The 13,396-nt window shown below is 38.0% G+C and overlaps 1 pseudogene; it reads right to left on the bottom strand.

Annotated features, from left to right (window-relative positions):
• Positions 1 to 3,075: 3,075 nt before the first annotated feature.
• LOC100616777 (YTH domain-containing protein 1-like) lies at positions 3,076 to 5,039 on the bottom strand (annotated as a pseudogene).
• Positions 5,040 to 13,396: the final 8,357 nt, after the last annotated feature.

Below are 13,396 nucleotides of genomic sequence, written 5' to 3'. Positions count from 1 at the left end.
CTTCCTTCCTTCCTTCCTTCCTTCCTTCCTTCCTTCCTTCCTGCCTTCCTTCCTTCTTTCCTTCCTTCCTTCTTTCTTTCCTTCTTTCCTTCCCTCCTTCTGTCCTTCCTTCCTTTTTTTCTTCCAAACCCTTACCTTCTGTCTGAGAAACAATACTCAGTATTGGTTCTAATACAAAAGAGTGGTAAGAGCAAAGTAACTTACCTAGGGCCACATAGCTAGTAAATGTCTGAGACCAATTTGAATCCAGTACTTCCTGTTTCTAGGCCTAGCTCTCTATCCACTGATCAACTCTGTGAGCTGCCCCTCTTGGCTTTTTCAATGAAACATAAATTCATATTGGCTTTCTTGATTGCTACATAATACTATTGACTTATCTTGAGATTGTGATCCACTAAAACCCTCAAATCTTTTTTCAGAAACACTGCTCCAAGGTCATGCCTCTCCTACACCATACTTAGGAAGCTGACTTTCTGAACGAATAACCTATTTTCATTTTTGCCTATTGAAATGCATCTTATTTGTTTAAGCCCAATGTTCTGTGCTTCCCCTACTTTCAGGGGGTGTTAAGGATCACTGGGGATGGTAGTTCTGAGAGTCTCTGACAATAGAAATTGACCTGAACTCAAGCTTGGTTTGGAGACTATTTTGATGTTTCCACATTTGTTCCACTTCAGCAGTTTTAGAAAACATTGATATTTTGCTACTCTTCAGGCTGGTTTATGAAATGTGTTTATCTTTGAAAACCCTTCAGTTTGGTTCATGGCTCAGGAAAAAGGAAAGAAATAGGGAAAGATCATTTGAAATGAGGAGATGGCAAATGAAGTTCTGCCCCAGTTGAGTAAGTCAATTGTATTGAATTATAGGAATCCAGACTGGTTCACCAGAAAGAATGTGGCTTGGGAATTACAGGGCTTAGGTTCGAATTCTGTATCTGCCACTTAATCCCTCTGTGATCTTGAGCAATATTGCCTAGCTTTTCCAGGCCTTCAGTTTCCTCCATAAAATGTTAGGTAGTGTCTTAGATGTCTCACATCTTTCGTTCTCTGATGTTATGATACATAGAAAGCCACAAACTATAGCCGTGTCCCGGAAGTCATTTCACAGATAGAGACCATTATTGTCCTTTAGGTGAACCAAACACAAAAGCACAAGAGTCTGGCTATCTTAAGATCACCTTTCCTTATAATTGGAAGAAGACCTAGACAAGCATGTCTTCTTTGTTTATGAGAGGGGTAGGGGAGCTGTATAACATCAGGTGTCAGGTCTTGATTCAGGAAGCCTCATCTTCCTGGATTTAAATCTGGCCTCAAATACTTACTAGCTCTGTGACCCTGCCCAAGTCATTTCAACCTGTTTGCCTCAGTTTCCTTATCTGTAAAAAGAACTGAAGAAGGAAATGGAAAACCACTCTGATATCTTTATCAAGGAAACCCCAAATGGTGGCTCAAAGAGTCCGATATGATGGAAATGAAACAAAGAGGAGAGAACCCTGGATAAAGGTACATAATAATGACTATTTCAATCTCAAGAGTGTTTCAAGAATTAAAAAAAATACATTCCTTACTGAAATGGTGACATAGATAGTGCAACCATTACTATACTCATTTGACAGATGAAGAAACTGAGCTTGAGGGAGATTAAAATTAAATGACTACTCCAGGTTCACACAGCCAGTGAGTATGAAAAGGAGAATGAACTGAGGGTTTTTCCTGACAGCAAGATGAAGCACTCCTCTCTGTCTTCTACCCCACATAGACTCTCAGGGCCAAGAGTTGCAGTCTTGATTCTTTCATTAACTCTGTGAGCTTAGGCAAGTCATTTCCACTTCTTGAATTTCTGTTCTCATTTGTATTGTGGTCTAGTCTGAGCACTGTATAGGAATATTTGTACTTAGTGCATGAAGGAAAGAAGTTGATCATTGGAGTGGAGAGTAAAGGAACTGAGCAGGGAGAAGTCAGCTAGGACATGACCATGGGAGGTAGAAGATTCTCATTCAGTTGACCTAGACTTGTTATGCAGCTACATTGTGATAAGCACTAGAAAAAGATAAAACTGTCTCTGCCTTTAGAGAGTTTTACATTTTATTTTTTAATTAACTTTTTTCCCATTATCAAATATTTATCTTTATTTCTGATTTTCTGCTCACCTCTTTCCTCCATTGGGAACAAAAATGCATAGTCAAGGGGCAGCTGGGTAGCACAGTGGATTGAGTGTCAGGCCTAGAGATGGTAGGTCCTAGGTTCAAATCTGAACTCAGACACTTCCCAGCTGTGTGACCCTGGGCAAGTCACTTAACTCCCATTGCCTAGCCCTTACCACTATTCTGCTTTGGAACCAATACACAGTAATGATTCCAAGAGGGAAGGTGAGGGTTTAAAAAAATGCATAGTCAAGCAAAACAAATTCTCTTATTGACCATGTCCCCAAATTTGCATCTCATTCTGTATCTATCACCTCTGTTGGGAGATACGTTTATCATCCTTTATCAATCTTTTGGAGTTACAGTGGTTATAGTGTTAATCAAAGCTATCTTTTAAAATAGTTTTTATAATGTTGTTGTCATTGTACACATTGGTTCTGATCATTTCCCTCTGGATCAGATTATATGTAACTTCTAAGGTTTCTCTGAAACCATCTGTTTTGTTATTTCTGATATACCAGTAAGTAGTCTATCCTATTCAAAGATCATAATTTGTCCAGCCATCCGTCAGTTTATGGTCATCTTACCCATTTCTGGTTCTTTAGTATGACAAAAAAGCATTTCTAAATATTTTTAGGTAGACACTTGAAAATAAATTTACTATTTGTAAACACACACACAAATACAAGAATTTCTTTTGTTGCTCTTAAACAATCAGTGTTTTAAGATACATTATCTTCTGTACCTTCCTCTCTTCCTTCACTCTCTGTCATAAACACATGACCCCCTTCTATTTTCTCTTCCCTCTCTTCCTTTCCCTTCCCCCTCTCCTCTCCTTTTTTCTTTTCTCCTCTCTTCCCCTCCCCTCTCTTCTCCTCTTTCTTCCCTTCTCCTCTCTTCTCCTCTCTCTTCTCCTCTCCTCTCCTCTTCTTCTATTGATCCTCCTCCCTATCTCTTCTGATATATCTGGAACTATCACATTCTATATCTCTATCTCTTTCACAGGATCTACTTCTTTGATCACTAACAATAGCTTGTGTTTTATGAAGGAAGTCATCTACCCACATATCATAATCACGTACTTGGTTATCTCTGTCTCTTGCTTCATGTGGTATTGGTTGATGTCCTGAATAAGAGTCTTGAAAAGGAAGAGAATGATGGTGATAGCAAGGATGAAATGAATACTGTTTTATTCTTAGATAAGGGGACATTCCCTGAACTGGTGGTGATGGTCTTGTGTTTTGAAATGCTCTCAAATAATAAACCTAGAACCCATTTAAGAAAACATTTCTGGGAACTCCTGAAAATTTTCTGCCTGTTTCTTTATACTGTGGATCCTTTATATGCCCTGGTATCTGATGAAACCCAAGGGAATAGTCAATCCTTGTTTTTTTCCTGCTGTTATGAACATCATAATCTTCTGACTGATGCCATCTCACATCCTGAACTGGTTCTCAATGGAATGGACATCCTTTTGAACGAAACTGTGAATGTATTCTTCTCTTGTGATGCATTTTATGAATGACCTGATACAAGTCAACATTTTTATCAGGGGGAAATAGAAGACAAAGTTGGGTTCTACATTCAAGGTCAACTTCCTGTCCATCATATCCAGTTTTAACTGTCTTATGTTCATTCAAAGGATTTGTAAGGTGAACAGATTTGGGGACGGGCAATGCATGCCTACAAATCCAGTCAAATGCAAATCCTCCATATTAGGATTCATACCAACAGCCAGAAACCAATGAATTGATCCTCCATGGTGGGACTCTGAAGAGAGTCTTGCAAAGCCATGAATTTTTCTACTTTCTCTCACAGAAAATATCAAAATAACATTTCTTGCAGATCTGAATGTAGCATTAATTTTTTTTCATTTACTGGAAGTGTTGAGTATGTACCCTTGACTTTAGAAAGACAGATGTTTTCATGGTTGCTACTCTTTATAAAAAAGAATCTTGCATCCTGAAGAATATATTTAAGTCTCCTTGTTTGATCTTTTTGATTAGCATGAACATAAGATGATAACTTTTTGTTCTTTTCTGAACCTGCAAATGATTCTGATACAAAACTAATATTTCTATGAAAAACAATTGAAGCTATGCCTCTGGTTCTCTTCCTTCTACTCATCTGATCTGTCTGTGCTAGAACCAAATGTGAATGAACCTTCTATGAAAGATATAGTCTCAGAATAAGAGTCATTGGCTTCCCTTTGAGTATCATAGTTGTTTCTCTCCTTTTGGTCTCTCTCATCTTGCTCATCTTCCTCCCTTTTATCATCTTCATCTTTTCTTTCATCATCCCACTCTTCCTCTCCTTCCATTCCTTCTTCCTCATTCCTTCCATGCTCTTTGGTAGAATCCCTGCTGCCAGTCTCATGGTCATATTCTTCAGAGCTTACTTCTTTAGAAGAAAAGTTTGATCTGCTGTGCCACCTATCAACATCCTGCCTAATTCTTTGGGAATTGTCTGGTATTGAAGACTCAGTCCTTCTTTCTCGATCCCTTTTTCTGACTTAAGTCTTTTCAGGTTGACTTTTATATGGTGCTTGGGAACTGTCACTGGATAAATTTTTTTTTCTTTCAGATCTTTTGGACCTCTGGTAATTTTCACTTATATACACTGTTACTGGCTTTTGTTTTGTACTAATTATTCTTTTGTTATTGCTAATAGATAAGCTAGGTGACTTTGGAGTCAATTGTCTTGAATGTCCAAAAGACTTTTGACTCTTGCTTTCAGTAGTTTCTATTTGGTCACATTTTCTTTTTGAAGCCTTTTCCTCATTTTGATCTTGTGCAATTTCAGGGTTATATTATTTATCATCCTAATCATGTTCTTCAGTTAAAATATAGTCCAAAACATTAAAATCTCCATCTTTCTCCTGATTATTGGTTGCCATTGCCCCAGTTAATAAGAAAAACTTGCATTTTTTTCCAGGTAGAGCTTCCAAAAGTAATCCCTAGTTTATTTTGAGTAGAGGAGAAGTCACTTCCATGGATGTAGATGAGGATTCCATTGATCCCAAATGATGTAGATGCCTGAGATCTCCTTATATAGAGGAGTTGGGAGGGAGATCGGGAATTCTCACTTTTGTGTCTGGAGTTCATACCTTGGAAAAGTGGTTTTCACTTTTTGTGTTTTCATACTTCTCTTAGGAGAAGAAGAGAATGTGTGAATTTATGAGCTTCATTGTATTAGACACAGAAAATTCACTTCTCTATGTCTCTGTCTCTTTCTTTCTCTTATGGTAGTATGGTAGTAGTCTCTCAGAAGCCGAGAATGATGATTGTCTTTGTGCATATGTGCAAAGATACTTGTGTGTGAAAGAGATTTAAGTGGAAAAGGTGCACAGAGACAGTCCCACTCTCTCAGCATTGGAAGCCTGGGTCCAGTGGCACAAAAAGTCATTACATCTGGAGACTTCCTCAGCTGCATTGGATGGCCATGTTGTTTTTTGTGCTCCAACAGGCCCTGAGCACTCCACTGTGCCTTGCTGTATTGCCATCTCAGCCGTTGAACCTTCTTATTGGTTTCTTCTGTCTTCACATGCTGGGTGAGCAAAGCCCTGGTTCACCAGGGGTCAATGACCCAATGGCTACCCTCACAAGGTTTAGCAGGCCTGTCGAAGCCATTGCCCGGGGTGTGACCGCTGCTGCATACTAGCAGCTACTGGGAGCCACAAGTGAGAGCTGGGTGTCAGGTGAGGGTCAGAAGCTGTAGAGCTGCCCTAGGAGGGCACGAAAAGCCCTCCATACCAAAGATACTACTCCTCCCTGAGCACTCCATACACCCCTCTCTCTCATAATTACATAATTATACATATATGGTTTCTCTTTTATTAATCTGCTCCATTGATGAACATGATGGATATGATTGTTCTTTCCTAGGGCTCCTTTTGTTCCAGTCACCATGAGTTCATAATTGCCCTTATATACATCCTGGTTGTTTTCTAAATTAGAGGGCATTCCATAGGCTTATATCAGGAGAAAATCAGAGGATATGGGGGCTTCATGATGGGTTGATATGAATTGGTGAAGGGCTTTGAGATGGAGCCATTTCAAGACCAGTTGGAAGAATCATTTGGAAAAAAAGGGATCCTTTTGCTTGGAGGAAAGAAAATAGAATATGGCTTGTTGACTGTCTTCAAAGAACAATGAGTGGAATTTGTTGGGAAATATTTCATTTCAATGAATGGAAAGCTTTTCTATCATTTAAAAGCATCCAAAAGATGTATGAGCTCCTAAAATTCACTAGGAGACTTTGGGTTTCCCTTTACAAAAGGAAATTAAACAGCACTTGGAAAACTACTTGTGAGATAGGTGTTGGGAGTGCTACTTCTAATCCAGGTATCATTTAGAGAAGGTAACCCCCTGGAGCTCTTTCCAGCTCAGACATTGGACAAAGTGTGAATTCCTCAAGAAGGATGTGACTTCTTTACAAAGGTGTCGAACTCCAGGGAATATCCAGAGTTACTTAATAAAACTGTGTATTCTTGGGCCAAGGTATGAACTCTTAGGATAAGCCTCTTTATCCTGGTCACTAGTTCTCCTCCTCCTTCGTACACTGGCCTGGCATTTTTGTGGCATTGTCTGGAATACCAAGTGACAACAGCAGGAGAAATCCCAGAGTTATCCCTCTCAGGAACACTCAAAAACAGGTCTTTTGGCCCCAGGTTGATTTTCTTTCCAACATAACATAAATGATCCTACTCCTTCCCCAAAGTACAAAAAATAATTCTCAGCAACTTCCTGAGAAATTTTTTACTCTTGTCTTTGCATATCCAGTGCTAAGCATTATTGGTGAAACTTAAGTAAGGAAGACATATATGGTTCTTCCAAGAGTTTGTCCTAGCCGTGCATTTCTCCTACATCTGACTCCCTCTACACCTTATGTGTTGCATGTGTGTATCTTTGCTTTTTCTAGCTGTAATGACATTGACAAACATAACACATAGATTGGTTATAGAGATGCATGTAGCAGGCATTCTTTGAAGCCTTCTAGACATTGAGGAGGTAAGTAGGATCCAAGGGTAAAGGGTCTTCACATAAATAATTAGTTTAGAATAGGGTTCAGAATGTGAATTTTAATATGTATTGAGGGATCTCAATTTAAGGACTGAGGATTTCTGAGTATTTGTAAAATTTCCACTAGAGGAGGCCTTGTTCTCATTCTGTATAATTCCTACCCATCATGTATCATCTCCCCCCCCTCCCAGGATCCAAATGAAGCCTCATCACTCTTCCACATGGAAATGCTTCAAGATATTTCAATTAGAAATAATTTAGAAAAGACCTTTGGTGTGTGTATGAAAGGAATTTGACCATTATTGGATGGCTTCAAAAACTGGCGTGAAGTTATTAGCTTCTAATAAAAACTTATTCCAATTTATTAGGAATATTATTTGTTTGTGTAAATATTTTAAAACCAGTCAGGGATGAAAGCCCTCTAGATGAAAGGTCTTTGTCTTCTTCCACCTTTGAATAGCCAGAACTTAATTTATTCCATTTGAATAAGGAAACATTGAGTCCTAGTTTGGGTTTTCTTTTTCATTAAAAACCATTTCACACAGACTTTCCATCTTTCTTTGTAGTCCTAATATTTTTTCATCTTAATCAAATTGTGGTTTTCAATAAGATGGATAGATCACAGATTTTTAAAAAAGAATAAGTTTGAATATTACTCAATCACTCTTAAAATTTTTATGTTAAAATCAAAGGAATACCAAAGAAATGAAGAATATATTTTTCAATGCAATTGGGAATTAGTAAACAAATTTGGAGATTCAAGACAAGAAGATGCAGGAAACAAAAGAGAAATTCTGTGACAGGGAATTTTTATTTTAAAAGTATAGAACTGTATCATTAAGGCAATATAAAGTCAGAGTAGACTGAGAATCCCAGAATTGATCACCCAAGGATTTCCAAATAGAACATTAAAATTCTTCTGCATCTTCAGGAAATTATCTTGACTTGAGATGCTAAAAATGTGAATGGTCGTCAGAGCACTGGAGGATCTGAGAAAAGAACCAGAAAAGAAAAGCATATTGGATGTCAAAAATTCTTTATGTAGATGGAGTCATGGTATTGTATCTATTGGAATATGGCAATGCTATTCAATAATATGGTTGTGTAGGGTGGTGATTGTAGAATTGGTGGGAGGTTGGGAAGAATTGTAGGAAAATTAAAATGAACAGACTTTGTGACTGTATCACATAGCTATTCCTTATATAGCTGTTGGGTTTATCAATTAAAACTCCTGCTTGAAATCTTTCTGACACACTCTTTTTTGATACTTGGTCACTTAAACACAAAATGTAAAAGATTTACCAAAGCCATCTCTATTATCCTTATAAATTTCTTCATATTGCTTCTCCTTTTATAAAACCATTTAAAGATCTGCACAATATTAAAAAGAAACTATGTAAATTGTTCTATAAGATTTCTAATTTGATTTGAATGTAACATGGAATAAACAGTGACTATTGTTACTCAAATGAAAACCTATAGCATTCTCTTCATCCAAGATGTCTCTTATTCTTTTTTAAATTTAAGAAATGATGCCTTTCTTAGAGAAATTTGCTGTAAGTTTTTTCACAGGGATGGTTGTTAGGTATTACCTTCATCTTTTATTTTTTAATTTATTTAGGATATTTTCCCATGGTTGCATGATTCATGATCCCCCCCCCCCCCAAGGTGACAAGCAATTCCACTGGGTTATACAAGTACCATGGTTCAAAACTTATTTCCATATTACTACTATTTGCAATAGAGTGATCATTTAAAATCAAAACCCTAATCATATTCCCGCTGAACAACGTGATCAATTATAGGGTTTTTTTTTTGTATTTCTGTTCCCCCCCTTGCATTGCTGCTACTAGAAAAATCTGTTACATTTGATTGTGCCACAATGTATCAGTCTCTGTGTACAATGTTTTCCAGGTTCTTTTTGCTCTGCATCAATTCCTGGAGGTCTTTCCAGGTTATATAGAAATCCTCCAGTTCATCATTCCTTTTTGAGCTTCTCTTGTGTCTTGTGTTTGGACTTCAATTTTTTTTTTGTTTAGGTCTGGCTTATTCCCTAGGAATGCTTGGAATCTCTAATCTTATTAAATGTCCATTTCCCCCCTAAAAGAACATATTCAGTTTTGCTGGATAGGTGACTTTGTGTTTTAAATCCAAATGTTTTGCCTCCCTGAATACCATATTCCATGTCTTTTGATCCTTTAATGTAGAAGCTGCTAGGTCCAGTCTGATCCTGATTGTAGCTTCATGGTATTTGAATGATTTCTTTCTGGTTGTTTGAAGAATTTTCTCCTTAGTTTAGTGGTTCTTGAATTTAGATATTATATTCCTGGAAATTCTCATTTGAGGATTTCTGTGTGAAGGTAATCTGTGAATTATTTCAATTTCAATTTTGTTTTCTTGTTCAAGGATCTTTGGGCAGTTTTCTTTGATAATTTCTTGTAGTGTGATGTCAAAGGTTTTTTCTTAATCACAACTTTCAGGTAGTCCAATAATTCTCATATTATCTCTCCTGATCTATTTTCTAGATCAGTTGTTTTTTTCAAAAAGATATTTCATGTTTTCCTCTGTTTTTTTTTCATTCCTTTGATTCTGCTTTATTGTTTCTTGATTTTTTATGAAATCATTAGTTTCTAGAAGGTCAATTCTGATTTTTAAGGCTTGATTTTCCTCTGTCAGTTTTTGGTTCTCCATTTTCAATTGGTCCATTTCTCCTTGCCATCACTTTAATTTCTCTTTCCCATTTTACCTCTGACACTCTTAATTGTTTTTGAAGTCTTTTTTGAGCTCTTGTCCAATTCATATTTTTTTCCTTTGGACTTTGCGTGTATTTCATTTGCTTTTGCTGTCCCCTTCCACCTTGATCTTTGTCTCCATAAAAATTCTTAAGAGTTAGGTGCTTTTTTGTTTTCTCATTTTCCCATCTAATTATAGATAGGTTGGGGGAGTGATATGATGGTCTGAGAGATGAGAGCTCTGAGAGTCCCCTTTCCCTGCTAATTCCATTGACCATTGCGATGCTGATAGCTTAAAGACTTGCCTCAGGCTTAGGTCTTTTGATCTCACTGTGATCTTGATCAGGTCAGGGATTGATCAAATTCTAGTCCCAGGCTCAGGCTCAAGTTTTTGGTCTCATATACCCTTGATTGTCCAGTCTTGGAGTTCTTCCCTGAACTTTAGGCAAAAAGATTAGTACTTGGTACTATCAGCTATCTCAAAGTGTGAACTATGTCCTTATGCCAAGTCCAGAATATAATTCCCTGGACTGGAGATCATACTTCTCCACAGGTTTGAAATTTCAAGGGGCATGGATTGGCTGGTACCACTGTTTGCCAAGGCAGAATCTCAGGATCTGGATGTTGGCTTGGGTTTAGCCTCTGAACCTTGGACAGAAGATGTGAGGTGGGGGGTGTATGGCTTACTCTTGGCTTGCTCTTCTCTCCTTTCTACAGCTTCTTGCTGGCTCTGCTCTCCTCTAACCCCAGTGTCCCAGATATTCTTTGTCTACCTTTTGGGTTTTTCTTTTCTTGAAAGTTATTTTATGTTGTCTCCTTCTTAGTTCTTTAACTTCTTTATTCTTTTTTTTAAGTGATATTTTAATCTTGGTCAGAGGGGATTCTTGTGGTGTCACAGAGCTTCTCTGGACTACTCTGCCATCTTGACATCACCCCCAGAACTCTCTCATCTCTTACTCTTCCACTGTGCCCAGAGTGTCTCTATCAGAGGTTTGCTGACTCAAATCCTCTTCTGTTGTCCTTCTCCTTCCAGAAAAGTCCTAATTTCCTCTTTCTCGTCACATTGCTATCCTCTTTTTCAGTTGCTTTACATTCATTGAGAGAGTCTGATTCTCTTTTCATGGAGACATATTTTGATGATTCTCTTGGGTTCTGTGTTTGGGTATCAAATTTTCTGTTTAAGTCAGAGAACCAAAAACTGACAGAGGAAAATCAAGTCTTCTATGACCATACTTTCCACTACAAGAATAGTCAATTTTGTTGGGTAATTGATTCTTGGTTGTAGATCCAGTTCCCTTGCTTTCCAAAATATCATGTTCCATGTCTCCTGGTCCTTCAGTTTCGATGCAGTCAGGTTTTGTGTTATTCAAATTGTGGTTCTATGATATATGAATGGTTTCTTTTTAGCAGCTTGTAATATCTTTCCCTTAGTCTGGAAGTTCTTGAACATGGCTATAATATTCCTGGGCATTGTCAATTGGGGATTTAATAAAGTAGGTGATCTGTGGGTTCTTTCAATATCTACTTTACCCTCTTGTTCAAGAATATCAGGGAAGTTTTCTTGGATGACTTCCTTAGAATAATGTCCAGGCCTTTTCTTTTGTCATGATTTTCCAGTAGTCCAATAATTCTTAAATGATCTCTTCTGGGTGTATTTTTCAGGTCTTTTGTCTTATCAATAAGGTGTTTCATATTTTTCTCAATTTCTTATTCTTTTGATTTTGTTTTATACACTTTTATTGCCTTGTGAAGTCATTTGCTTCTAGTAGTTTGATTCAAAATTTTAAAGACTGAATTTTGTCCCTGGCTTTTTGATCATTAATTTCCTTTTGGATTATTTTTCTTTGTAGTTCATCTTTAACTTTCTTTGCCTCATTTTCAAACTGGTCAATTCTAGTTTTTAAGACACTATTTTCTTGTTTTAGTTCATGTGCCTTTATTTCCAGATGACATATTTTGCTTTTTAAGTTTTTTCCCAGTTTTCTTCAGCTTCTTTTATTTGTTTTTTTTTTGAATCTTGATTTGAGTTCTTCCAAATCCACACTCCAATTCACTGGAGCACCTGAGTTTTTGCTTGGTGTTCCTTGGTCCTCCTCTGTTCCATTGGTTCTTTGTTCATTACAATGGATAGAAGCTGTTGATTGTAATTTCTTTGTTCTTTTTCTGTTTTTTATTCATATTTTTTCCTTCTCCTGCCCACCTCCTGTCATTGGCTATAATGTTGCTCCTCTGATTATTTGCTGGATCTCTGGGTTTGGGCTATTCTGTCCTGAAGGGGTTTCTTCTCTGTTCTGCTGACTAACTGGATTAGGCTGATGCAGCTGACAGGTTGTATTGATGAGTCCTGAGGGCATATCTTTGCCAGCTTCCAGCAGAAGCCAAAGGCAAAGGTGAAGGCATGGAGGCTGAAGGACAGTTAAATTAGTCCTCCTCTCCTCCCCCTTGCCAGCCACCTCCCTGCAGGCTGCCCAGCCAGAGCCTGTGTCTCCAGTCCTGGCCCTAAGGTACTCTGTTGCAGTTATAGGCTTGACCTTGGGATCCTAGTCAGTGGTATTCTTCCTGAGTGTCTGAGTGCAGTTAATGCGATTGCAGTGTTGGAGATCCAGCTTCCTGTCCTCTGAAGGCTTCTTATCTGCACTATTGTTGGATTGGATTAAACCTGGGGAACTAGAGGTTCCCTGAGGCCAAAGCCTCCAGAGTCACAAGCCCAAGATGGAGGAGTGGTGGCTGAAGCCTGAGTGTAAGCTCATCTCTTCTCTTCCTCTCTTCTCCAGCTGCCTCCCTGCCAGCTGTGGTCAGAACTCAGAGAAACAAATGGCCTCAGCAGCAAGGCACTCACTCTGGATTGGAGCCCTCACCAAAGATTTCAGCAAATGCCAGAGCTTCAGCAAGTAGGTGGGGGAAGGATCCTGGGACCTTCCTTTCTTTTCCTTAAACTCAACAATTCAAACTTCTCTGCATAACTTTTAGGTTGAATCATGTAGGAGGTTCCCCTGGCTCTGTCCTGTTATTTAATTTGGTTTTGTGCCCACCCCCCTCAAAACACTTTGTTTTTGACTGGTATGGAAGAGTTTTCACAGAGGGCTTGACTTTTGCTTCTAAGCTGGCATCTTGCCTCCTAGAAGTCCTCTAAATAGTTTTATGCAAATAAAAACTTTTCCTTGTCTTTGAAAGGAGTTTATATTGTCATGAGAGGAATATTAGTATACATATCTATCTATCTAAATGTTTAGCTCTATTGTTTTCTTTATCTATATCAATTTTCTGTTTCTATTTGTATATATACATAAATATAAATAGAAACAGATAAATTGATATATTGATATCTATTTCTATCTCTATCTCTCTGTCCATTTGTATATCCTTTCATCCCATTCATCTGTCCATTCAACTCTCTCTCTCTCTCTCTCTCTCTCTCTCTCTCTCTCTCTCTCTCTCTCTCTCTCTCTCTCTTTCTCTCTCCCTCTGTCTCTCTCTCTGTGTCTTTGTCTCTGTCTGTC

The sequence above is a fragment of the Monodelphis domestica genome, chromosome 3 (assembly GCF_027887165.1).
Source record: "Monodelphis domestica isolate mMonDom1 chromosome 3, mMonDom1.pri, whole genome shotgun sequence".
Classification (NCBI taxonomy): Eukaryota; Metazoa; Chordata; class Mammalia; order Didelphimorphia; family Didelphidae; genus Monodelphis; species Monodelphis domestica.
Note: the sequence above shows the minus strand (reverse complement) of the source record. Positions and strands in the feature narration are given on the sequence as shown.